The sequence below is a fragment of the Puma concolor genome, chromosome B3 (assembly GCF_028749965.1).
Source record: "Puma concolor isolate L17-30 chromosome B3, mPumCon1.1.hap2, whole genome shotgun sequence".
NCBI classification, from domain to species: Eukaryota; Metazoa; Chordata; class Mammalia; order Carnivora; family Felidae; genus Puma; species Puma concolor.
The window spans coordinates 24,099,175-24,123,878 of NC_141672.1; the positions used below are offsets into that span (position 1 = coordinate 24,099,175).

At 37.8% G+C, this 24,704-nt stretch overlaps 1 protein-coding gene across 39 annotated transcripts in view; it reads right to left on the reverse strand.

Annotated features, from left to right (window-relative positions):
- Positions 1–24,704, reverse strand: part of NRXN3 (neurexin 3) — a 1,579,173-nt gene that overhangs the window by 6,999 nt on the left and 1,547,470 nt on the right. For 2 of the 39 annotated variants that reach the window (XR_015252137.1, XR_015252136.1), the window contains exon 23: positions 3,420–4,097. The exons of the other annotated variants lie outside the window; for them this stretch is intronic. The gene's annotated coding sequence lies outside the window, so the exon portion shown is untranslated. The remainder of the gene's footprint in view (positions 1–3,419; positions 4,098–24,704) is intronic. 39 annotated transcript variants of the gene reach the window in all.

Sequence of the window (24,704 nt, forward strand, 5' to 3'; positions counted from 1 at the left end):
AAATCATAAGGGGTTACAGGCAGAGGGACAGAAAACCTGTAGAACATCAACACCCTAATTTCCTGTTCCCTCCCCAGAATCTGTCTTTGGCTTGGAATAAGAACTATCTTTATTCCTTAACCTTAGCATTTTAAATCAGGAATATATACCCGTTTTTGACAGGGTTGTGCTTTTCTTTAAACTAGAGAGATCACTAGGGATATAAAAGGTCTATTTTAGCCCTGAAGGCTGCCCTGCTTTTTTGCTTTATGAGTGTATTTATAGATATATAATTCATGTGTCTAGGGCTGATATCCAGCAAAAGGGGCTCTCTGCCATCGAAAAAGACAGTGTATTAAAAATTTAATAGAACTCTTCTGAACAGTGAGAATTTCGCAGGTGATAGTGAATGTAGTGGGTCATCTGAAAAAACAAGGGCAGCATGAAATTTCAATGTGGCTCCAGCCTTTTCCTCTCTGGAGACATTCAAGTCTGAGAAGTCACAAAAATACCAAAACAATGACACTAAAGAGCCAGACTGAGAGAGGACACCATGCTCCAATTCCTTGAATTTATTTTATTTATATTTAGGTTCTTTACCTCATCTCTTATTTGCATGTTTCTAATTCACTACTGAGATATAGTCATGTAATACGGAAAAATCATCCTTTTCCCCCATAAATTAGTTGTTGAATGACATTTACTTAATTACTTGGTGCCAAAGCAGTGTGTACTTGTAGCACATAAAGATCCTGAAGTCTGCAATCATGAAATTCTTCTCCACTTTCAGGAAAAATTGCCATGGACAAACAAGGCAAGTACCAGGGGAGAAGGCTCCAGAAAAACTCAAGGGGCTCAAAGGGGCTTAACTTACATTTTAGTAACATGAGAATCTTGAGGTGGGGCATTTTTCCCCCCAGTTTGTCTGAAATGGATTTGATTCTGAAAGGCTACAGATTCGATTTTTCAACATATGCCCAGGTAAGATGAGACAAAGGCCCTGGATATCATTATACATTGTAAAATAAGGCATGCCAAGTAGAATTTTTCATTTCCTTATTGATTAAGGGCTTTGTCTCTAGAGCCACTCATACTCAGGTTAACATCAGAGCTCTGTGGTTTACTAGCCATGTGAGTTCAGTGAAATTTCTTAAACTCTCTGTAAAATGTAAATAATAACACGCCTATCTCAAACACCAGTGTGAATAATAATACATGTTAATGTTAATTATATGCATACTAAGTATTTAGCATAGAATCCATTGTTACTTCAAAATGCCAGTTATAGTATTATTTCTATTAACATTTTGGGTCTATACATCATTGATCACTTTCTTCTGATCATTTTTTTAATGTAGTAGCCTCATGCTAGGGTACAAATATAATAATATAGGATCTAGGTTATTGGGGCTATTTTAAATGCAGCTTTGAAGAATGAACTACTAATTCAAAAAGCTTGTATTTAAAAAAATGATTAACCCTTTATTAAATTGACCAATGGATAGCTTCCTCAACAAAAATAAATTCTACTAGATAAAATAACACCCCATTTAGGAAGTTCTTAGTTTTAAGCCCAAAATATCATCCAACACATGAAACAATATAAAATAATATAAACTGAGGCAGAGAAAGCCCATTCATTAAAGCTACTGTGTTGGAAATACATCTATTACCCACCATTCAGTCGGATATTTCTGTAACAGTTTCAGATAACACTATATCTGAAATTAAAGTGAAACAAGTAATCTGTTTATTTAAAAATGATACAGCCCTTCTTTTTTCTTAAAATGTTTATTTTGAAAGAGAATGAGAGAGTAAGAACATGAGTAGGGGAGGGGTAGAGAGAGAGGGAGAGAGAGACTCCCAAGCAGACAGAGCAGTACAGAGCCCTATGAGGGGTTCAGTCCCACCAAATGAACCTTGGGATCATGACTTGAGCCAAAATCGAGTTGTACAGTTAACCAACAGATCCACCCAAGTGCTCCTGGTATAGCACTCCTTACCTATCCATCTTATCTTTCCCAAAGTGCATAAGGCAACATTAATCCAAATACCTTTAACCTCAGGGGGTATTTTCACCTCTAAGGTCACACAAAATGGCAGTACTTACCTACCTGAAAGATTTCCTAAATAAAACTTTAGATGTTAAAATTATCATGTTTCTTCTCGGTAGGATCTTAGGATCCTTTTAAAGTTTACTTGATTAAATCCAGGAGAGAAATAGCAACTATTAAATGAAATGGAAAAGAGGAGGGGGATCAGAGAGAAAGAGAGAGACAGAGCGAGAGAGAGAAGTTGGAGGGGAGGGAGAGAGAGGGGGCAAGAAAGGAGGGAGGGAGATAGAGAAAGAGGCAGGGAGGGAAACAGGGAGGGAGTGGGAGAGAGGCAGGGAGAGAATGGGCCAGAGGGAGAGAGAGAAAGAGGCAGGAAGAGAGGGAGGGAGGGAAGAGGAAAAGATGCTGGGAGGGAGAGAGAGAGGGACAAGGAAGGAGGTAAGAAGAGAAAGAAAGAGGCAGGGAGGGACACAGGGAGGGAAAGGCTGAGGGGGAGAGAAACAGGCTGGGAGGCAGGAAGAGAGGGAGGGAGAGAGGAGGGAGAAGCTGGGAGGGATGCAGGGAGGGAGAAGGAGAGACAGAATTGTGTGCTCTCTGTATATGAGTGTTTGTTTTCACCAGTAGTTAATTCTATACATTGAAAGCCATCATTATCACAGGATAATACCCTAGACACCTGGGATTCTTGATGCCTTCATTCTCAATAAAATCAATTTTGGAGTCTGCAGTGATGGTGGCAAAATCCTGGATAACCAAACTCTACTATTGTCACTTGAGAGCACCTTAATTTCCCTTTGCTGAAGGAAAATACAATAAAGGACTGATTTCCCTGAATGCTTTCTAAGGAGTTAAATTAGGATGTATTACCACTGATAATACTTGGCGTTAACTTCTTTTCTTCTGGGGGTACAGGCCTCCCATAGGCTGTAACCAATTTAACATCCCACTGTAGAGCATATCATTATTCTCAAGGCTTTAAAGTTGGTTCAGGCAAAGAGGCTAGGCTTCCTTTGGATGATGAGAACAACTTACCCACCCCTTCTGTGAACAGTAGAGTTCACATTGATCATTAGAAGCAATTCAGCACAAAACATAACAGTGAAAATTAAGCAGATAGGCACAAATGAAATAAAATATTTAATACTGTCTTCAAAAGCATATAGTAGAAAATAAAACTAACATCAAGGCCAAAGTAAACTAGAGGGAAGGAGAGCAAATAACATTCACAAGGCATTCACAGTATAAGGGCAGGGGAAAAAAAAAGTAAAAGCAAATTGAAAAAAAAAAAGGAGGCTATTTTTGGAAAACAAAGAAAGCAGTCATTTCCATATAGATAAAATAACTTAAATGAAAAAAGCATACCATATTAATTTATAGTCAACTTACATCAACAAATTGCCCGCATGTTTTTTGGCATGAAAGAAAAATTTACAAAAGAAAGTTGTGTAAGAATGCTCTTGGACAAATAGGATTGCCACATTCTTGTAACTTGCTTTTTTGTTGTCATTTCTTAAAAAACTTTTGAGCAAAATGTCTAATTTTTCAAATATAATAATTTACAACAGAGGATGATACAGGGAGGCAACAACACATACATCCACACCACATAACATGAAAAGAAAAAAAAATCTGCACTTTAACGAAGTTTTTCTCTGAGGGGCTTGGGAGGGCATCGATTTTGAATTTGAAATAATTCCGATTGCAGTGATTTAAAAAATTAAAAAAAAAACCTTTTTACTTTTATAATTTGCCTTTAAAAAATTCTCTGAATCTGGAGGGTTTTGAATGAACTTCTGCACTGTTATAGGTTCTCAGATATATATTTGTCTTTTAAATATTTTTGTCTTTTTGACAAGTTTTAGATTTAAGGGGATGGATGGCAGCACATAAATTTGAACAATGCTAAGGGAAGGGAAGTGTGGGGAGGAGGGATGCAGAGAGGGCAGGGTCATATTTATGAGTGTACGACACAAGAAATGAAGATGATGGGGGTGAAAGTGTAAGTGAGTCGCCATGTCCATGTAAGGGCGGCACGGAGTGATCTAGCTGCATTAGAGCTTCTGGCTGTAAGGAAGGGATGGGCAATATACAAAAACAAATGAGCCTACACATGCCCATCTACAGAAATAAAGAACAGAACTCTAACACAATCTCACACACCCTAAGCTGCAACTTCTTCAACATGCAATTACTCCAAAAATCATTACAGTTTCATTAAAGAGTTTCAAATAATAAAAACAGTTAAACTTTTTTTCCTACTAAAAGTCGCCAAAATACATAAAATAATAATACTAATAATAATGACCAAAAGATTAAAAGCAAAAACAAGAAGACTAGATTTATGCATTCAAGTTGAACAACTTCACCGGCAGCCACACAGCCCCATCTAGAGTTAGGGGAGAGGGTTGGAGACTAGCAGAGGTGATGGAGAGGCAAAAGTGTACAGGGAGCCCACTTGCTGGGTTACTAGTCACTTCCTTATAGAGAAATGGTTCTGTCTGTATGACATCATCCACGTTCTCCCTGCCACCCATGGGTGCACGGGATTCCCAATGAGAAGGCGCTAATTTGAGAGATGTGGATGTGGGGATTCTGCGGCTGAAGTTGTTCCACATTTAAAGAGGGAGTGGGGGAAATTGCAGAAAACAATTCATAACTTTTTTCTCATAATTTTGGATAAAACCAAATCTAAAGTTAAAGATCTAGCAATCAAAAGAAACATATTGATATATATATATATATATAGATAGATATAATACAAAAAGCACTTAATTCCCAAACAAAAAGGGAGAAAAGAACAAAAAAGTTTAAAGGAAAAAGGATTTCACAGACTTTCAGAGATGAACAACCAGATGCACACTCTGAGGAGGCACAGACAGAGCAGTCAGGGGACACTTTTTTTTTGCTTTTTGTTTTCTGGCTTGTTGATTCCCCTTTTGGTGATAGCCAAAATTAAAAATAAATTTTGCATTTCCTTTAAAAATGAATTTTGCATTTTTTAAAAAAAATATTTTTTGGTTTCACTTCTTTAAAAAAAATAAAAAGGGCGTGCAGTCTGGATGTACGTCATAAGTAGACATTTGAAAGAGAAGAAAGTGGCTAAGACTGACAAATGGGTAATCTTCTATTAGCCTTTAACTGTAGGAATGTTAATCAAGTTAATACATGCTTAAAGTAAGTTGCATTTAGGGAAAATAGAAAAACAGAACAGCAAGCTGGGGTTGGGGAGAGGTTAGCAAGACAAAACTGATTTGGGGGTGGGAGGAAAGTACTAGACTTAGTTTCATGCCTTTCCAGTAGGGGCAAAGGGCATCCCAAGGCTTCCTGCCAATTATAAGAAGGAAAGCATGTGCCTATGTATATGCATGTTGGGGGCTGAAGTGGAGACTGTAGTGATAGGAAGTGAAATAAAAAATATACATGGGTTCATGGGTTCTGTTCTAGAAAGCTTATCCCATATTCATTCACAGACCTACAAGGCATATTTTGTAAGTCATAGAGAGGATATAATTGCAGTGTTCCATATGATTTTCTTGGGTTTTGCCACATTGCTGGGGTACCATCAGTGACAACAGAGTGTTCATAAAATGAGCCTGATAAATGGGATAGCATGCGTGTGTGTGTGTGTATTCCACACACGCTATTCCATTTATCGGGCTCACACCCTCTCTACTCCGAAGAACACAGCGGCACAGTGTCAGTATCTGTAGAGTACAGAATAGATAGGAAATGAGCAGGGTATATTCAAACTGCATTGGGGGAAACTATACTATCTCCAGTCTTCTAGAGATCATGTGGGAAACAGATGTTCCATTCAATCTCTATTGAGAAAGATGGAAAAGAGAGAGGGAGAGGAGGAAGGTGAGGGGCAAGGAGAAGGGAGAGTGTTTGAGTAGGTGTTGTGTGTGTGTGTGTGTGTGTGCGCGTGGAAGGGGTTTTTAGAAATGGCCTCGGCCTCTACTGGAAGAGATCCCGAGAGTTATAGTCAATACTATATCCCTATGAGAATATTAATGTCCAACCAAGGACTGGGAAACCCAGGTCGGCAAACCACAAAGGTGAGACACTTGAGAGCACCTGGTTCTGACACAATCTTAGTCACTCCTGAGAACTTTGCTGGGTGACTTTCACGAAAAGGAATAAATTGTGAGGATGAGTTAGACTTTTGCCCCCTATGAGACGCCCCTTTTATTATTTTATTTTAAAATAAGTATAATAACGTGTCCCCATGGGTCAGTCCGTACCAAGATTTTTAGTCTCTGGTTTAATAATGTTAATCATTATAGTAGGAACTTCACAAAGGACGGCTGGGAGGTTGCAGAAGGAGGGAAAAAACATCCCAATAATATAGGAAGAGAAAAACCCTTGGTGCACTGATTTTTTTGAATACTTATACTTTTAACAATGAATTGTATTGTATGAGAAGACTCTATAAATGCTCACATGGCCTCACAAGGTATCAAGTGACTTCTTTACAACAAAGTTGGTTTTGATAATATTCAGATAGGCTGTTTTTTGTTTCATAGGCAATTTTTTTTAAAGTAGGCTCCACACTCAGAGTGGAGCCCAATGTGGGGCTTGAACTCACAACCCTGAGAACAAGACCTGAGCTGAGATCAAGAGTCAGATGTTCAACCAACTAAGGAACCCAGGTGCCCGTAGGCAACTTTTTAAAGTGTGAAACATACTGGACTAAGTACAAGACTTAAAGAATAAGATACTTCCAGTATATACATACTCCTGGATAACAAGAGGTGTCAAGAGGTGTTTTGAGAAGATCTATCATAATTTGGGTAATTTACCTATTTCAAAATAGCTTTTTTTAAAAGTCATACAAGTAGGACACCATTAACATTCTGGAAATCACCGGTTTAAACAGTTGAACATAGTAAAATTTGGGGTTGTCACTTTGCAAATAAAATATGTATTTTTTAAACCCATGGAAGCCATAGTTTCAAATGAAGCCAACACAGCCTGAATATAGGGCACATACATGCTTATAAGTCAGCCATCAGTTACATACACAAAGCTTGTTTGATTTTTAATGTAAGATAAAAAGTGATATTGCTAGTAGCTCATAATTATGTCCCAGGTTTATTTTAATCTTTCATTAGCTATGTGTGTTAGGTTTTATTATCAATAACTACATGGTTCTCCACCTATGCCTCTACACGGTGAGTGTTAAGAATGCTTTAGAATGATGCTTGCCATTGAGAACAAATAATACAATAATTTGACTTGAAACAGCATATTTTGATGCAACCATTTGTATCCCACCATGTCCAAATAACCTGTATAAATGTAAAGTCAAACTTTTAAAAACATCAAATGCAATAAGACAGAATTACATTGATCAGGATTCACCTTGGGGAATGCACTTGTTAAAAAAAAATTGTATTCTAAACTGCCTCGAGTTGGGCTTGACACATTCAAAAGACATGATCAGGTAACTCAAGCTACAGACCCACCTTTTTGGGAGAGTGGATCCTGCTGTCTAAGAGACATTGTCTTCAGTGTGTACAAGTGAGGTCCAAGAGGAGGCCCAAATGAACTACTTTGTATAACTGTAAATATTTTAAGTTTCTGAGGGAAAACAGTGGAGAAAGGAAGGAAAAGGAAACCTTCTTGGGAATCCGAGTGCAATTCCAGGGAAAGACTTGAAACATTACAAGTAGGGTGGGCTAAGAGAGAAGTTTGGAGAACAAATCCTTCCTGAGGGTTTCAAGGTTTTTTTTGCATTAGGTATATCAGGTAAATATCCTCATCTGTCCCTTTGAAAGATACAAAAACATTTCACTGATTGCTATTTTATATGTCCACAAGAAGAAGGGAGGGATTCTTCTGGGAGAACCAATGGCTCAGTTCTGAATCATGGTTTGGACTAGAATAAAAATGGAGACTCTGAGAATGGATATGGAATCCAGGAAGGTGAGGATGGCTGTCACCTGTGTCATAAAATGAGTCCTGCATATACTCGGACTTCTCACAACCTCTTCCTCAAGACATGAGTGATGCTCAAGGAAGGGGTGAAGAAGCCTGCTTTGTACATGGTATTTATTTCTAGATAAAAAGTTTAGTATTTTCTTTTTAATGGTGAACAAAAATGCCCCCAGTAAAAAGTTTACATACTATCTGTTCCCAAACTCAGTTTCCACACATTATTATAGTAGAGAGGGAGAGACAGAAAAATTAAGCCTCCATAATGGCAAAGGGAGTCCAGGACACCATCAAGCTCAATACTCAGAACTGTATTTCTATATTAATGATCTGCTTGCCTGATTTAGAGTAATTTTTCATACTTAAGTAGATGAGAATGGATAAAACATCACAAAGACTAGTATTACGTTTTAAAAACTGCTAAGATAGAACATTTAGATGTGGAAGGACATTAACTTAATGACTTCTTTCCCTACATTCACATAACCCTTAACTTGCACCTTAATTCAGTCCTATCACCTCCATTCTTCTTTGTGAACCTACTGTGTGCTGCACAGATTTCTACTGACTCCAACACTCCATCGCATTCAACTTGTTTTCCTCTTAATCTCAACAAGACTATAAGAACTTTAGCACAAGTGTAGACTGTTTTTATCTTTATTTGCCTACCAACCAGGATACTAATCACCAATCATTTATTGAATGAACTAATGAAGGAGTAAATTAGTTAATATATTCAATTGCTCATTTTTTTTTTACCCTGACACTAGGCTACAGCTTCTATAAAGGCATTAAAATCATGCTTCACCACCATGGCTTGCCTTGTGCCTGGAATGTAATATATGGGATAGAGATGTTAGGGTCAGGAGGCCTAAGTCCCAGTCTTGGATGTACTGACCACTGTATTAGTTTGTTGAGACATTGAACAAATCAGTTAACTTCCCTGAGTAAGTTTCCTCAGATGTAATAGGGAGATTGTGATGTCTGGTCAATTAACCCACCTCACAGGGTAAGTTTGTATGACTAATGAGAATTTGAATGTGAAAGTGCTTATAAATTCTAAAGGGCTTTTCAAATGTTTGCTACTGTTGTTTTCAAAGCTGGCACCATAGCATCAGCTGTAAAATTCGGGTTTCATATTCAACAGAGGAGGCTGAGTCCCTGAAAGTTGAAATCAGATGCTGGAACATCTACTTCAGCATCAAACAAATAACCTCAATCCAAAACCTTAACCCAAACAGCCATTGTTACTACTTCTATTGAACCCATGTCTCTACCCCTCAGATAATGCTAAGTTCCTAAAGCATGATTAGTTCATCTTTAATGGTGAAGTTTTATTATTTCTGCATGTAATTTTATAATTATTTTACCCTTCGTGTGGGTTAGAACTACCTGCTGAAGTGCTCTTATTTAGATACATTTTCATAAGAACATATTTATTTAGTGGCAGGAGCACAGACCTGGAAGTGAGCTCTTGTCCCCTAGCAAACCAGGTGACTTGAGTCAAGTCACTTGCTCTTCACTCCCTTAAATCCCTTGGAGACACATATCTTAATAGACATCAGAACTGGAGGGTAAGATGAGGATGTGAGGGAACAGAGGGTCAAGGTAGTATTTTAGTTCCTTCCTCCCAAAAGTGTTAATACAGTAAGACACACAAAAGGAAAACTCAATTAAGAAACTTTGAGGAATCACTATTTTCATTTTGTTTTAATGTTAATCAGGTATTAGTCTAAGTAAACCTTTCTTCACTCAGGATATTAAAAGTTCCCTGATTCACAAGCTGAATCTGTAGGCTTATTTTGTGTTTCTTAATCTGTCTAGCATCGAGCAGGACACACCATAGGTATTCAGTGCACATGTGTTGAATTAAACTATAAAAATAGAACAGCTTGCAACACTTGGATCTCTGCTTTGTGAAGTGGGTGGAATTCAAAAAAGCTATCCTTGCTGGCACTAGTTTCTTTAATTAAGAGCCAATATATTTATGAAGTGCACCAATGAGAAAGAGCGTATAAATAGGGCTCAAAGCCATGAACTCAGCAACTGCTCTCCTGCTCTTAGCCTTGCCTCCATGTAGATTTGTAGGGCTAATATATGCATATAGCTCATTATTTGCAAATGATTATGTCCTTGGAATACTATTAAGGTTCAAGACAGTTGGTAATATAAATACTTATTTTATCAACATAAAGAGTCACCTGTGTGCCAGTCAGAAAAATGAAAGCTCTGTCTGAAATATTTTGTTCTAATAGCTTGACTAGCCCAAGATTCCTCCTCATTTCCTCCTCTATTTCTCAGCCTTTTGGCTGGCCCCAGGCTTGGCCCTGGGCTGCTTTAATTTTGGGGGTGATCCCATCTAGCCCCTTGGCTATACATGCCTACCATCTATATAACTATGATTTCCTGTTCACCTCCCCTACCCCCGCCTCCAGTCAGAATTCCAGTTTCCCATCTCCAACCGTCTACTCAACATTTCTACTTTGATATCTAAGAGGCTCCTCAAATTCAAAAAGGCTAAAACAGAACCTTAGCTTTTATTTGCCTACTAAACTTGTACCTCCCCTAGCATTTCCCATCTCTTTGGTCTGACTCAGATTACAGACCCTAAATTTGTCATCTACTTGAGCCCCTTCCCCAACTCATCTCCACATATCCAGTGTACCAGGAAATTCTATTGACTCTACTGTGGCAACAATTCCTCACATGTCTACTTTTTCCAATGCCATAAGCCACCATAATTCCTTGCTTGTAGCCTCCCAAATGATCTCTCCACCTCCACTATTCACTTCCGAAAATCCATTCTCCCTAACAAGCTCAAGTGCTCTTTAAAAGGTATGTACTATAAATCAGATCAAGTCAGTTTCTTAAGATCTTCAAAGGTTTCCCCAAACCAAAACTCTGTATGCTGACCCTCTGTGAAAGTGCCCTGTGACCTGCCAGCTGCCTACTATTACTCCCATGTCATCTCCTACAGATCCCTTATAGCACGTCTGGCCCAGGATGTCTCAGACTCTGGCCATACAATCTAACTTCCCTTCCAGAAACACTCCTTTCCTTGCTCTCTGCCTGGTTAGTTTCTTCCAGGGGGTTGGGTCTCTCTTCTAATTTTATTCTTCCAAGAGGCCTTCTGTGACTTCCACAGTAAAGTAGCAATATGTTCACTAACTGATTTTGATTCTCTACATAGCTGACTCTTACCCATTTATTTTTGTTCAGTCCTCCCTCGTTGGAAGATAAGCTCCATGAGAACAAAGACTTTGTCCTGTTCTCCACTATACTTAGAGCAGAGCTGGACATAGTAAGAACTTAGGAAATCACTGCTGAATGATTTTACTCAGTGACATCATTCCTGAGTGCAGGCACTGAGTAAATGTTTTGTAAACTAACTATTGAGACATTACATTCCCTATTCTGTTTTGTTTTCTTCTACTCCTCTCTAAACCATATGGGATTTCCTTGAGTTCTAGTTAGCAATTCCAATGCAAATTGGATCTTCTCATCCACAGCTGGCCTAAAAAGCCTTCTGAAAAAAATACAGCACTAACTAACTCATTCTCCCTTTCATAAACTGGTGCTGGGATGTTTATTAAAAACTCAGGCCTTCCTTTGCAGTTGTGAAAGCTAAAGATAAAATAAACAGAATATTCATCCCTAGAGCTGCCAAACTTTGATGCTTGTCTTTAGGCAACGGGAAGGAATGGGCCAAACAAATTATCAGTGGGAGGAATGGTGACCAGGGTAGTAATAATGTACTCGGTTATCTTTGCCTCCTGTGGCCCTGCAGCCCCTGACAGCAGAATCTGGCAGCTGTAGGACCTGTCTCCTGAACTGGTACCATGACACTTTATGACTATGTTTATAGAGTAATAAATTATTCAAGAAGGTTTATTTTGCTTCTGTTGTCCACAAAAGCTCATTTACTCTGTCATTATGACCAGAAATCTGACTGTTTTCTTTGTCCCAGAGTTTCTTTGGGTGGTAGCAGCTGGGCATCCTAACCTATTACCTCCTCTCCACAGACCCCTTACATTCTCTAAGTTGTCCATGAGACATAGCTGAACCTGAAAACACATTATGCTAAAACTCACTGTATCCTGAAATCACCCTTTTTTCCTTTAAAATGTATCTTCATTGTAAGGAATGTACAATGTTCGTAAATCAACACCACCGAGGCATTTTTGTATTCGGTGGAAACTAGTACTATGCAAACAAGATGAAGAGCTTGCCCAAAACTCATACACATCATCAAGATGCTGTACTATGACTACATGGCTTTGACTGTGTCTGACCTGAGCCTCCAAGGGAAGACTGCAGAGATGCTTGCATGGGCAAGACACATATCATGAGATTATTCTTAGTTTTTGTGAACTAAATTCCTGTAGATTAGGGAAGGAGCTATACGAAATTCCGTAGTCATTCTAAAAATTCAATGCATACGAGCCTGTAGATTAGTAAAGATAGATGCTTAGGGACAAATGCATATGATCAAATGATGAAGATAGTGATTTCCTTGCAAATATGAGGAAAGAGAAGGAAAATATGAATTGAAATTATATAGTTTAAACACTAATCAGAAGCCTACTTCTGGAAGGAGTTGTTCTTAAGAGGTATTGAAAACTTATTCTCTGCCAGACATTATTTTGAATGCTTTAGATATTTTATTTCAGTTAATCTTTATATCTTACACATCAGTAAATTTGGGCTGAAAGAAGTTAATTTGCCTAAAATTATATAACTAGAAAGGTGAATAGGCATGAATGGACCAAATCCTATCTGTTTTTACATTAAACTACAATGCAATCCTTAAACAGAATGTTTTTTAGTATTTGGTTCTCAGTGAGTATGGGAAATTACAAACAAGCTACTCTTTAGACACAAAAACAACTTCTGCAGGAGATCCCAGGAACTCTACAGATTTATTTCAAACTCTTATGCCTTTGAAACTACTATTGCACACTGAGATATTCAGAGGGGCTCTGAGGGGTTTTTGTTGGTGTTGTCCTTTTTTTCTTCTTTGTTGTTCAGTTTGTTTGTTGTTGTTGTTGTTGTTGTTGTTGTTGTTTGTGCAACTTTAGGTCACCTAAAACTCTCTGGTCTTAAACACGGAACTAGTTGCTCCACGAAAGCAAACTGGGAAGGTAAAGTGAAGAATGCATGGACTATTAAAGCGATAGCTATGGATTATATTTGGCCTCTTTGCCATTTACCACTGGGTTTCTTTCAGTGCACTAATCTACTAAATCACTCTAGTAGGGGTGGTGGGGTCAGGATAGCAGGCATGTCTGGATATCTGCATTTGTTCCCCCAAGGGGCTCTTAGGCAAAACTAGGTTGAATTTATAGTCAAAACACCTGAACTAAATCCCAGCTCTGATCCACCCTCTGTGACCTTGAGTAAACATAAACTCTTATTTGTAAAATGGAGATAAACTTCACTGGATGTTCAATCAATCAAAGGAGACATTAGATATAGAAACATCTTAAAAAATACAAACATATATGTGTACTTTCAGATATGTTAAAAGAGTAATAACTATCTTACACATAAAAAGCTACCTAACAGTTTCTAATACATGGATTTTAAGACCATACAATAAAAGCTTTGGATGTTCTACCTACTGTAAATGTTACATGGTAGATACTTCAGTTATCTAATAATTACCTATCAAAATAGTCTATTCCTTTGCTATTTTCCTGATTTGTTAAATTACAAGCGTTCTCTATCTGTCCCATGTCATTTTCTTTCATATAATATCCTAATCCATCACTGACTCTATACAAAAAATTTTTTAAAAGCCCAATAAATCATTGGAGGAGATCATCACATTGTTCCTGTTTCATACCCTATTATTTTATTCTACATTTTAACCCCAAACTGGAAAGCTCCACTAATCATTCTAAAGTGTGACTAAAAAATGGCTTTCTCTGTACTCACTGAATAGGCTCAGATGCTACTAGCACAGTCTTAGGCCAGAAGACACAAGAATTAGCTTCCTCCTGTGTCCTTTCAGAACCATGGAGTCTACCATGTCCTTTACAGCAACATGGGGTTAGGATGAGGGTAACACACTAACAGACTATAGATGAACATTACAAAGAGAAGGAGTTACATGCAGCTTTGAAAACAGAAGTCCCAGCATCCACCTGATTGCTTTTAATATCTCCTCGGCTAGACTATGTCATACTTTATCATTGTGGGCTCCCATACTATTTCTTCACAGTATTAATAAATAGATCATGATATATTTTGCTTGTGCTGTTTTAGATGGATAGGTTACCTGATTTTTTAGTATTCACGCTACAGATGATGACCATATGAGGTATCTTAAAAGAAAAGATCTGAGAAACATTAAAGGTTTTACTTTTAGCAGTTATACCACATTTAATTAAGAAAGTCAGCATGATGAAACCATGAAACCCACTTAACAATCTCTGTCTTTATGCACAAGTTTAATGTGCTCACATCCAGTGACTCCGTTAGAACATTAGCTCATTAATTTTATTATTTCACAGTATTAATCTATAGCAATGTTTCCTTTAATGCTATTTGCTAAAAGGTCATATTTATTGTTTCAGATGGGTGGATAGTACTGAAAGCTGAAACTTAAACCTCAGTAAGAGCCAAGTATTGTCTTTGCAAAATCACATGGCCTAGGGCTAGGCTCGCAAGGGTACTTCTTGTTGAAAAAAAGGAAAAAAAAAGCTGTTTTTTAAAATTTTATTTTATATTATTCACTACAAACTATATTAGCCCTTATAAACAACTCACTAGGAAAATCCTTGTTATCTTGGATCATTAGGCAGTTTTTTGATAGTGGTAGGTCTCCTAATAATTTAAAGGGCAAATAGGCAAGGAAGGCAGTAGGCAATTGAAATATACATTGGATTAAGGCCTAGGGCCAGAGCAGGATCATAAAAACTTAGAGAAATCATTTCGTCCTTATCATACCAGTTCTGTTTTTATCTTTGTTTTGGCTCAACCCAAATTCTCTTTGCAGATGAGGATGTGTCTTGTTTCCTGGCAAATAGTATTCAACATGGGGCGCCTGGGTCGCTCAGTTGGTTGAGTGCCTGATTCTTGATTTCTGCTCAGGTCATGATCTCACGGTTCATGAGTTCGAGCCTGGCATCAGGCTCTGCACTGACAGCACAGAGCCTGCTTGGAATTCTCTCTCTTGCCCTGTCTCTCTGCCCTTCCCCAATTCATTTGCACATGCTCACTCTCTCAGAATAAATAAATAAATGAGTTAAAAAAAGAGAACGTTATTCAACAAAAAAACAGGAGAACATTCTGTTTTGATGTGTGCATCTATCTGCTTGAAAGTTAGGGCTGCTTCATGGTACAACTGTAGAGGCTGCTGTCCCTGTTGCAGTCTACGTAAATAGTGTTCCCCAGAGTTAAACAATGCAAGGCCTGCAAAGCCTTATGTAACAACCCTGGTCAAGTTACCTGTCTACTTACGAATAGCATTTGTAACTACTCTGAATAAGGCCTATTTACTCTGGGTTTTCCTCCTTTCAGTTTTGTTGAGGGCAGCCAAGATTTGGACATGACAGGAACATACAGTGGATAATTATCCTTGGTCACTGCTACATACGTTTGTGGTAGTGTTGACCAGAGGGATAAAACCAGTGAAAGAGGAATATGGCCATAGCACTTGATAAGTACCCAATAAATAATTATTCCCAAATAAAAAGACATTTCCCAATGTACCCTGTGGATCTGTCTAAAGGGTATAAATCAAGACACAAAGATACATACAAATATACAGTTATGCATAGCTAACAGTGTTGGAAAATGTCTGTGCATTTTAGCTTCTAAACAGCCTTCATATTTGAAGTTCTTTGATTAACCTACAGTCCCTGAGACACTTCTTTAGAAGAGAAGAATTTAAAAGCAAGGACTTAACTGTGTGGAAGTCTCTAGAGAATAACTCTTTGTGATACTTTTACAGAAAGTGACATCAAAGAACTATTAGTGGTAAAAAGAATAACTTTGTAAAGCAATGGTGTTCACTACTTGTGGCCCAAAGAATAAAACCACGAGGGATAAGGAGATTGGAATAGCTATTCAGAGAATTTGCTTCCAGAGAAACCAGGGAGATGGGTAAAATCAGATGCTGCTGGGTCTTTTCCCCCAGGTTATATGTCCTACTAACAAGCAAAACTTCAGAAAGTAAGCTCTCTTGCCCTTCCTAGAAGAGATTCAAATTAGGCAGGATGGGGAGAGAATTTTACTTACTAATAATGTAACTTCAAGTAAATGACTTAAATTCTGTGTCCTGTTTTACTGCCTATAAAATGTAAAGATTGGTTAAGATGATCTTTTGAGAGAAGCAATGATTTAAGAAAGGTAAACACTATCACTAATAGAGGTCAAAACTGTTCCAAAGTGAATACTAAAAATTTTAATTTTTTTTACATTTATTTATTTTTGATAGAGAGAGACACAGCATAAGTGGGGGAGGGGCAGAGAGAGAGAGGAAGACAGAATCCAAAGCAGGCTGCAGGCTCCGAGCTGTCAGCACAGAGCCTGTCACTGGGCTTGAACCCACAAACTACAAGATTATGACCTGAGCCGAAGTCAGATGCTCAACCGACTGAGCCACCCAGGCGCCCCTCACAAACATTTTTAATTGAGTGTAATTACTATTCACTTAACACTATGCCATTACATAATGGAAGCACGCATCTTATGTTGCCTTCTCTCTTAAGAATCAAAAGTCAATTACGTAAGCAGTCCACAACACTCCTTCCTTAGTGGGTCCTAGGAAGGGGTAATAATTTCTGTGTTTCTTGTAGTGAGATGACATCCTGGGATAGGATGCTAAGAAAATTATCTTGGCTACATAGGACGTTGAGCAGAGAAAGAAGGGAATCCAGTAATCTAAGGATTAAGGTTTGAAAGTTGATGCTCAGTGCAGAATGAAAGAGTCCACCATGGAAATTAGACAGCAAAAGACCAAAAGACCAAAAGAGACAACATAGGAGCTAATGGGTCAGGGATTCTTTTTTTTTTTTTTTTTTTTTTTTTTAGCTGCTACATAAACACTGACAAATTTTCAATCTAGCAACCCCAGCTTTTAGAAGTAAGTGTTGGGCACAACTGATTTTTATTGCTTTGGAAAACTCTACATCTCTCGTTTGTACTATGCTAATGTTCACATACATGAGGTTCTCTGGAGCCCTCAACCTAAGGTGTTTTGAGAGTGCCTGGCAATAATTACCCATGTGTATTCTAGAGCTACAAGCAGCTCTTTCTCTGTTGGATAGCTCATATTATAATGGTGGCCAAATAAAAAAAGCTACATAGATTTTGAAAAGCATAGTTAGGAAGCACCATAGGTAACTTTCTGTCATCTGGACTGGTTTTATCTGTTGTCCAGAATAGTGGATGGAATTTTCTCATGAGCCAGGCTTGATGATAAAAGTGTAACCCTTCCACTGAAGGGTTCTTGGTTTGGTTTGGTTTTATTTTATTTTATTTTATTTTATTTTATTTTATTTTATTTTATTTTATTTTAATTTTTGAGAGACTGAGCATGAGCAGGGAAGGGACAGAGAGAGAGAGGGACAGAGGATCAGAAGCGAGATCTGTGTGCTGACAGCAGTGAGCCTGATGCAGGGCTCGAACCCATGAACTGTGAGATCATGCCTTGAGTTGAAGTTGGAGGCTTATCTTACTGAGCCACTCACATGCCCAGGGCTCTTTTTAATAACCAAAAAGTGTATCTGATGTCAATTGGCAAGAGTTTCAATGAGAAACACTCAGGTATGACTTTCTGGTCTTAAACATGGAACTGGTTGCTCCAAGAAAGCAAACTGGGAAGGCAAAGTGGAGAGTGCATGGGCTATTAAAGTGATAGCTATGCTTTCACTTTAAGGATCACACTTAACCTCTTTGCCTTTTACCACTGGGTTTCTTTCAGTGTCCAGAACCATTTCAGCCCAAATTCTCTGAACCGTTAGTAGCACCCAGTTGAACTTTGTTGAGAAGAATAACTGAATTTGTTCTGCTCTTCTCTCTATAACATTAGAAAGAAACCTCACTAGAAAGCATTCTACCCTAAAAAATGCAGAATTGTGAAAACTTAGAAGTCAGTTGCAGAGGACTGAGTTCTGATTGAAATTTACTATGTAGTTTTTAATAACCATCCACAGATAAGCTAGGCTATTCCATGCATGGCAGAATTTAAATTGCATCCTCCTAACAGTGGCCAAGTCTGATAGGGTTATGTTCCCCTGCCATCATTGTCAAATTTCTTGTGTAACTGTTATGATCATCAACAACAAAACCCACATGCCCCATACAGGGATGTGATTTAGTGCTGAAATTCTAACTACATATGCTTATACTGAATCTCAATCCACTTTGCGTATAAAGCAAACTATGAACCCCAGGGCAGTGGCCACATTCCAATTTGAATAATTAGTTGCCACAAATTCTTCCATGCAATCCCTCAATTGTGTCATCTGGTATGTAGCTTCAATTCATTCTGCACACTACATTTTACCCCCTAGAAGCAAAGGCTTTTCCAAAAAGGGATTCCCCATGAACAATGGTAGCCATAAATCCTGAAATAGAGGCCTAAAGGTTGTACAAGGAAAAAATCAAAATACAAATATTCAGATGTTGATTTTTTTCCAAAGTTAAAAAAAATAACTATTCTGAGAGTAATATTAATATTTATTCTTAGATATCACTAAAATTAAAAGTATTATGGTACAGAGGAAAAGAATTTAAAATCAAACAGTCCTGCAGCCTCACTTTCAAAGTTCTTAGAGTGGTAATTGTATATGGCAGGTTTTGAAGAGGGAACTGGTTTTTTATTTTGTCACTGTGGGCATGGAACCAAGAAGAACATTCTTGCTTTTACTTTACAAGTTTTTCTCAGTGTTTGGGGAAAGATACCATGATTCTGCTCGTCCCCGGAAGAAGACAGGGTATGAATAGGAAAATGTGGCAAAGGAAGATAAAGGGTATCTGAATCTGGCTACCCAAGTCCTGGTAAAGTATGGTTGGGAAAGAATACAAAGTCTTCTGATTTTGATTTTGACCTTGTCATTTTCAATAATTTGGTATTCATTAGCATACTCTCTTCCCAAAGTATTTAGCTTCTTTTATGTCATGTTGCATGTTATAGTCTCTACTAGAACATAAACAAGTACAGACACGTGGCTATATTTTGAGCAACATACATAACATCTTCAATAGACCTTCCATGGCAAATTTTTGTGTCTGTAGCTGGGAAGTTGAGCAGCAAATAATATCTAGTTAAATTGTTGGTTCCACAAATGGAAAGGTTAAGAGAACTGGACCCTCCAGGAGAATCGAAGAGGCATCTTACTGCAAGTAACTCATTTAGCAGTTATAAGAGCAGTACTTGGAAATCTCTTATTAGATGAGAGAAAGGTGGGAGAGATAGAAATAAGAAAATGAAGAGAATGGGCTCTAGGTAGAATGTCAACATTTGTAACAGAGTTTGCTTTTAATAGCATTTGTTACTATTATTGGTGGGTGTGGGACAATCCTGTTTATTTAACTACCAACTCCCTGGATTTCCTGTCTATATAGTTGTTCTTATACAGTGTGAATTCCATAACAAGCAACCTGAGAATTTGCAGTACCATAATGTGCATGCTCTCTCATATATATTTTCTCGGTGGGGGGGGGGAGGGGCAGCCAGAGATGTTTTCTTCTGCCTGTTTACATACAAGATGTTGTTACTTGGCAGATATATATTAGAATGGTTGTTCCAGATTGCAAAGAGTTTTGCACACCTGGGTTATTTTCATTCCAAAAGGTCCAATTAAATAATATTGTGACACATTTGCATAATTATTCAATTTAGCTATATGGCAGAGCTTCCGATCTGCATCTTTAAATTTAAAAAAATCTGTGTCTATGTCAATTAAGAATTTTAAAAGTATTGGTCACTTAGTGACTCTAGAGATGATCTGCTAATATAGATATTGAATAAATACAATATCATTTAAGGAGGACTTTGGTGAAAATGTGCATTTAGGAAAAGATTAGCCTTTATTTTAAGGGTGATCTCCCGATTTTTTTGATAACAAACCTTATTGAAAACTTGATAAGGATTTCATGCTCTTTTCCAATAAAAATGCTCATGTAAATAAAATTTTGTGAAGAAATTCAGATGTTGTACATGGATCTTAAGCTAAAATTTTAAGAGGACTGCATTACAAAAATAAGTCATTTCTGTAGAAATGACTTGTAAACTCTAGAGTTATATATACATATGAGGCCACTGCACGATAAAAGCTACAAAAAGGATTAATTCTCATTACTATTATAGCTGATGTTGTAGTTTGGATCACTGAAATTTAATTCATTTTTTACTATCTCTAGTTATCTGAGTCAATATAAAAGACCATTATTAAGAGTCTAGTCTAAAATTTGCCTTTGAAGTAAAACATATTTTATTCTAATATAATGTGGCTAGATATTGTTAAGTTTGATATTCATCAGTACTGGTAAAATGAACCCAACCTCAGGTACAAATCTAATAGAGCTGAATGTTAATTAATGTGATCCAAACAACTTATTATTTCAAGTTTGCTTCTATTAGGAAAAATGTGTTACAACTGTATGCTAATAGAAAAGTCTATTAGTTGCATGGATTCCAATTTCCTTTATCTGTATTAGTCACTGGATGGTAAGTTTCTTCTAAGATTAATATTTTTTCATTGTTTCTTCTATGTTTAGAGAATTGGTTTAAAGCCATAATTATGGATCGAGATTAGGGGATGTATTGAATATATTGTAATCTGATAGTTTCATTTATGACTTTTAATCTAGGAGAACAAATCCATTTTCTTCTTTAGATTTGATTGCAGTGTCTATATGTAATGCCAAATAATATTAATATCCGACATGGGAGCCACTTTATGTTTTCATATATATATGTGAGCCCCCTAATATTCTTATGATGAATCTGGTAGATATTATTTACATAATAAAGCAAGGTTTCTCAGCCTCATTATTATTGACACTTTGGGTCGGATAATTCTGTCTTATGGGAACTGTCCTATGTACTGTGGAAGGCTTAGCAACATCCCTGGCCTCTACCCACTAGGTGCCAATAGCATCTCTCCAGTTGTGACAATCAAAAATGTCTTCAGACATTGGCAAATATCTCCTAGGGGCAAAATTACCCTCAGTTTAGAACCTCTGATTTAGGGGCTCCTGGGTGGCTTAGTCAGTTAAGTGTCTGACTTCGGCTCAGGTGGTAATCTCACAGTTCATGAGTTCAAGCCCTATGTTGGACTCTGCACTGACAGCTCAGAGCCTGGAGCCTGCTTTGGATTATGTGTCGCCCTCTCTCTCTGCCCCTCCCCTGCTCGTGCTCTGTCTGTACCTCTCTCAAAAATAAACATTAAAAAATAAAAAAAAAATAAAAAAACCCGCTGGTTTAAAGGTAAAGAAACTAAACTACAGAAAATTTAAGACATTGGCTCACGGTCAGAAAGACACTGAGTAATAGAGCGAGGGCTACAGCCCATGCCCATGATACCTAGTTCTCCCTTCCTGCCATGATCTACAGTGCGACTTAGGACATACTCCATACCATGAGTCCTTTAGATTTCTCTTCAACTATGAATATCATTAATATAGGTAATATCATATCATTAATGTTTTGTACAAGGCAAGAGGTAACACATATGAAAGTGCTTGTTAAATTCTAAAGTACTGTGGAATTTCCATAGAAGCACATCAGTATGAAGAGAGACAGGCACACACAGAGAATCTACTTTGAGATAACATTTGGAGGAAATAACAGAAGACATGAAAAACCCAGAGCAAAGTAGGCTAGAAGCTAGAAGGTGGATCTGTGGCTGATTTCAAGTTCCCAACTGCAGAACTGATCTTAAATAGTAGTTTAAGTACTTAATGCAAGCTGGCTGCTCTTGGCATCTTTCCAAAACTCTCTATTAGCTGTTGTAGTGGAATTTTGCCAGCAGCCAAATTCTCAGCTTTTAGTCTTTAGTGAGTTTAAGGTACCAACAAGGAAACCCATCCTCAATGTTTCTAAGACTGGCAGAGCTATGCCTAACTAAAATAGCTTTATTCTCTGGACATATTAAGTGAAGCTGGAAAAACCCCACGTTAAGATAAAAATAAAACCAGACACATTGCCTAGGCCCCCAGCAGCCTGGTATCTAAGGAAGCTGTAGATATACCCTCAGTTCTCAGGATTACATGAGCTTCCCAGAAGCATGGATGGAACACATGACACAATCCACACACTTTAATGTGACCAAAGGAGGAACTTCCCTACTTTGCATGTGTGAAACACCATTACCTGACCCACTTGTGCATTAACATCCTGTACACGACCAGTTCTCATGTGAAAACAGTCACTCACTCGCTCTTGAGGAAAGAAACAATTATGTAAAAGAGAAAAAAGTTGTGAATTTAGGTCTGCAGTTCTATTACATTTCAGAGAATGTATGAAGTTTCTTGTCCCTTTGAACAAAACAACACAGCTGGTGAAAAAGCAAGTGTTTTTCTTAAAATGCTCTCAGCACCTCTAATTTCCTATTGAATCTAGATGTTTCCTTCATTTTTCTTTTCCTCATGATTCCCTGGTGGTCTCCCTCTCTCTAATAGGACTGTTGACCCTTAAAGACCTCATATCAACACTTTCCTGAAATGGACTGGAACTTCCTAGGGGTGTATCTGTCAATTTAATATTTGTGTCATCTAAAGAAAAAAGTGAGCTTATTCAACCTCTTTCCCATTTCATCAATCAGTGTGAAGGAAATGAAGAGAGGAGTAAAAATAGGTGGCTTACAGCTATCAACAATGCCTTGTGCCAAACAACACAGAAGGTTCACAAAGTTGCCTGAATAGTTAACTGAGCAAGTTGCCTTTTACAGAGCAAATAAGTTAGGAGGTAGGCAATGGACCAGTGTGGTTTAGTCCATTAAGACAAAATGGAGAGGTTACTTTGCTTCTGTCTATATTTACCCAAACTCTGGTAAAGAAGAGTTTTTATAGAAAGGGGACAAGTAGACTAGCTCTCTTCCATTATAAGATGAGTGGATCTGTGCCACTGAACAGTAAACTAAGTATTCCTTTCCCTAGTTCTGGCAAGTGGCATCAGGCAAGGGTCTGGAAGGACCCTCAGGCCTGTGGGCTGTCTCTAACTTCCAGGCTTTGTAACAGGCAACACCTCCTTTTGAGTGCCACAGACTTCCTTTTCTGGTTGAGTACTTGCAGAAGGAAAACAGTCACATGCCAAGTTGTTCTTTCTTGCTCTCTGCTATCATACATTTTGAGGTTTACTGAGTATAATTCAAAAAATAAAGGTGCTCTCATTCTAAAATTGAAAGAGAAAAGCATTTTGTTCATTATCTAGAGCCAAAGGAAAATGACTCTCAAGCCTACTCTTAAGCCTGAATCCAAACTCCATGGCTAGATAAAGGATCATACAGAAGTATAAAGCAACGTCCTTCCTAGTTGAAATAGAACAAAGTATTTCTAGATTCCAAACTTACCCTTTGCAAGTTTACTAAGGAGTCTCACAAAATTACAACTAAAATACTATAGTCATAAATGTTCCCTAGAACTTTAAAATGATGCCACTTCCCTGGGCAAGTCATAGAAGAGGCAAATTGACAGTCATTTGTGTAGTAACAATGGCCTTCTCCATCCTTCCATGCCAGGCCATTGTGAAGGAAGCGGCCATGATGCTCAACACATTTTACAGCATGAATGAACATCATCACTAGTCTTTCAAATGCACCAAGTGTGTTGCAGACAGATAAACAAGCCCAGCTTGGAGGAAGTGGCTGAATTTGAAGCTCCAGGTATATTTTCTTCTTTCAGAGTGTGTTGAGTGAAGCACTGCATTGTAATGAAATACAGTGAGCAGTGCTGTGGATATGCAGACACCTTCATTTAAAAAAAAAGAATCATTGGGTTCTGTGGCCACGGTAAGCTGGATGGGTAAATGATGTTGTTACCATAACTCAGCTCTATTCCACTGAAAAAGATGCTTACTAGCAACCTCTCTCTGGGAAGAAAACTTCAGAGAATTCTCTTATCCCATAGAACTAAATACACACACACACACACACACACACACACACACACACACACATTTAAATAAATAAATATGTATATTTTTTTCTTTCAGGGGCTAGAACCAAGCTTTTGTAGCAGCACATATACTGCTCATTGTGGAGGCAATAAAACAATTCATTTATAACGGATTCAGGCCACTACTATTGATCTTGATGGCTACTGGTTTCTGATTCCATGAAATGTACTATGTCACACTTAATAAATCTAAAAAATCTAAATGGTAATCAGCAGTAATCCTCTAAAGTGCAATAGGCAGCGGAAGGAATGGCTTTTTATCAGCAGAAGATAAGCCACACATGGGCAATGACAGACACAAAGAAAAACTGCTATTTTCCCAATGAGCAGAAAGAAGACTTGGTTCCTACCCAGTACTGAGATGCTGTTAGCAATCCAAAATGTAACTTAGAAAACTCCTGCTGTGGGCATTCTGGAATAGATTTCCTATTATCTCCCTTTTGGAAAATGAGTATTTCTGTATAATAGTAATAATAACTATTATTACTTAAAATTTATTTTCATGGTTATTTATTTTGAGAGAGAGGGGAGGAGGGAGTGCATTGCATGTGAGAGTGGGGAAGGGGAAGAGAGAGAGAATCCCAAGCAAGCTCTGTGCAGTCG